The 3,393-nt window shown below is 49.6% G+C and overlaps 1 protein-coding gene across 3 annotated transcripts in view; it reads right to left on the reverse strand.

Moving 5' to 3' along the window:
• EFCAB6 (EF-hand calcium binding domain 6) overlaps positions 1-1,042 on the reverse strand; it is a 324,265-nt gene extending 323,223 nt beyond the window's left edge. Inside the window, exon 1 of one of the 3 annotated variants that reach the window (XM_011984010.1) lies at positions 804-972. The gene's annotated coding sequence lies outside the window, so the exon portion shown is untranslated. Of the gene's footprint in view, positions 1-803 lie in introns of all 3 variants that reach the window. The other 2 variants (XM_011984009.1, XM_011984011.1) reach the window with 2 other exon arrangements.
• Between the last annotated feature and the right edge of the window lie 2,351 nt (positions 1,043-3,393).

Here is a 3,393-nt window from a genome sequence, read left to right on the forward strand (position 1 = left end):
AGAAAGAGAGAGAGAAGAAGAAAAAAGAAAAGAAAAGAAAAGAAAAGAAAAGAAAGAGTCCTCTTAACAGGGGCAAGACATCCTGAAAGGCAAAGATTTGGAAAGAAAGGAAGGGAGTAGAGAGAGGGGTAATTTGGACAACCTTCAAGTAAGCCCTATACAGATGTGTACCTCACAAAGTGTTTCCAAACAAAATTTCTGAGGGAGGCAGGGGTAATTATGTGCAGGCTAAGGGAGAAGAGTGTAAAAGAGCAGAGATTTTGCCGTGAGACAGAAATGAGTTTGAATTCTGGCTCAGAAACTTCCTATGATAGTTGTGTGACTTTGGAAAAGTCCCTTCACCCCATAGGTTTCAAGTCCTCGTCTGTCTACAGAAGGGAGTCAATCATGATATTCACAAGAGTGGTGTGGGCACAAATGAAATCAGGAGCATGAGACATGTTGTAAACTGGAGAGATTTAGGGCATTTCCACACACATTTCCCAGTTGATTCTCACAGAGATGCAGGGAGGAAGACGTCACCACCGTCAGCGCTGTTTATCGTTCTTCTCCACATATCAGGTAAGCTCCGGGAACAGGGGCCCTACTATTTCCCACAGGGCCCCAGGGCCTACAACGTGTCTGGCACAACCAGACGCGCCCTGAACACCTGCTGGGTGAATAAACAAATCACCACCCCTTCATGCCTGGGAGTGGGCAGCAGCGCCGGCCTTCTCAGGGCAGTGAGACCCACGGAGCTGCCCGCCCGCCCAGCCCCTCCTCGGCCTGTCGCACGCGCGTGGCCACCCCGAATGCAGCCTTACCGGGGCCCCCTCCTCGATTCTCCGCCTAGCTGGGCCGGCACCCGCGTGCGCGGACCCCAAGCCGAGGGGTCTCAGAGGGGCCGCCCGTTCGGCGTCTCTAGGACGCTGTTGCCCGAGAGACGACGGCAGTCGCTGATTGGAAAATAAGCCTACACGCCTGGCAAGAAGCGGAGCTATGATTGGTCAATTGGAGATAAACGGGAAGGGGCGGGCCAGGTTGGTGCCGCGACTGCACTCCCGGAAGAAATTTCCGCCGGAAGTCTCGTTCTCTGAGGAGCGGGAACCGTGGCGGCTCGCGTCACGGGAGCGGGTTTTTGTTACGTGGGCTTTAGCGCGAACTGGGCGGTCGGCCCGGTCCCACCGAACTGTATACGGCCGTGTGGCCGGGGCAAGTCAGCCCCCTGCTCTGAGAAGCAGACTCTCCATCTGTAAAAGGCTAAGCGTGCCCACTGGGGCCTGTGGTCAGGATTGGCTGGAGTAAAGTCGGCAAAGCTCCTATCGCATCCTGCGCCTTCGTTAGGGTGAGCACTGATGGAGACTTGCATTGTGCCACCAGGTAGCGGGTCCCACTGGGTCCGCTTGTGTGCTCGAGGAGACAGCCTCGGAGGACGGGGGCTCGCCTGCTTTGCTCAGGCTGTAGCCTCAGCCTCCGCGCATACCCACAGCAGGCATCCATTCCATTGGTATTCGCTCAGTGAGTGAATTACTACTAAGACAGAGGGCCGAGTGGAAGCGCCATAAATCGTGTGAGTGATAGTAATTGTTGTCGCTGACCCTGTGGAGCACTTTCCTTGCCAAGCACTCACCCATCCTAGGTATGTACTTTACATGTAATTGTCATCTTCATTTGTCTTCACAACAGCCCGGTGAGGCAGGTGCTGTGGTTATTCCCATTTTACGGATAGGAAACTGAGGCACACAGGGCATTTTGTTCAAGTACACACTGCCAGTCAGGGGTAGGAGCAGAGTAAGAACCCAGGGAGCTTGCTCTTAGGCACCCTGCCGCGCTGCTCACTGTGGGAGAGAAGCAGCCAGGCAGACATGTGCAGTTTGGAATTCCCTGCACACATGGCTGCGGCAGGTCAGTTAGACTGGGTGCCCTGATGTGTGCTGCAAAGATGGATACTATGCGGTCCCTGCTGGGTAGTCTGACTATACTTCACTGGCCAGCTAGTTTTCCTGTTCACCAAGAGAATTCTTTCCCATCACTTGTCTCAGACCTCCCGCACCCACTATGTCCTCACCTCACTCAGTGACCATGGGTCTTATCCCATTGAGAAAATGGAATGTGTAAGAATGGAATACACTCCTTCACAATCACTTTGGCATTCATCCCCTCTTTTGCTCTTGCCCCAAAAGAGGGTCTCTCCCAGAGGCCAGTCCCTCTGTGTCCTGGATCCCTCCCCATTTGCCTTCTTTATTATAGGCAGTGCTCTAAGTGTGGTCTGGGAATCCCTGGGGATCCTGAGACCCTTTCAGACTGTCCATGGGGCCAAAAAATACTTTCATAACACTAAGACTTTACTTGCTTCTTCATTGTTATTCTCTCATAAGTATATGGGATTTTCCAGAAGCTACATGATGTGTGCTGTTGCAACAAATTGAACGCAAAAGAAGATAAGAGATCCAGCGGTCTTGTACTAAGCTGGATGTTAAAGAGATCTGCAGAAATAGAAAACTGCCCCTCTTTTCACTTTTTTGGAAAGTATAGTTTTTCATTAGAGAACGGTAACATGTAATGGGTTTATTATTTTTAATGAGTTAATAAATTTTTTATTGATTGTATTTTCTAACATGGTAAATATTGATACATATGAACATAAATCAAAGTTTTTTGGGATCCTCAATACTTTTCAAGAGTGTGAATGGATCCTGAGGCCAAAAAGTTTGGTCCTGAGATCAAAAAGGCTTTGGTTATTCCCTCTCTCTTGATAGCCAAGAGTCTTATTCTTTCTCTTTCCCTCCTTCTTGGAACATGCTTTAGTATCGCACATCTTAAAAAAAAAATAGATGATCTTCTGGTTTCCACCCCATTTCTCTGCTCCTCTTCAACCTGCTTCTCAGTAGAGCTGTCTATATATGCTGTCTTTCAGTTACCAAATTTCACAGAAGCGTGACTCTCATTGCCTGGTAACTGGCATTCTCACAAATATTTCTTCTATACTTGGCCGTACATTACTTGACCTCTCAGTAGCATTCAGCCCAGTTGATCACTCCTTTCTGCCTGAAATACTTCAGCCTTCTCTAATGCCACACCAACTACTCAATTCTTGGGCCCCACTGGTGACTTCCCTCCTCTGTGTGGCTTTTGGATGTGAGGGCCCCTCTGACACTGTCGTAGGTCCTGCTGTTACACTTCTCACCAGCCTTGACCCCTTTACTGGAATGTACTGGAGACCACTCAGACTTAAGCCATCCACATCGCCCTTGATCCACTCACCTCCCTCACTTACCTATTTCTTTGGTTTTTTTTTTTCTTTTTTTTTTTTTTTTGAGACGGAATCTCGCTCTGTCGCCCAGGCTGGAGTGCAATGGTGCGATCTTGGCTCACTGCAACCTCTGCCTCCCGGGTTTAAGCAATTCTGTGCCT

The sequence above is a fragment of the Mandrillus leucophaeus genome, unplaced genomic scaffold, assembly GCF_000951045.1.
Source record: "Mandrillus leucophaeus isolate KB7577 unplaced genomic scaffold, Mleu.le_1.0 Scaffold26, whole genome shotgun sequence".
Classification (NCBI taxonomy): Eukaryota; Metazoa; Chordata; class Mammalia; order Primates; family Cercopithecidae; genus Mandrillus; species Mandrillus leucophaeus.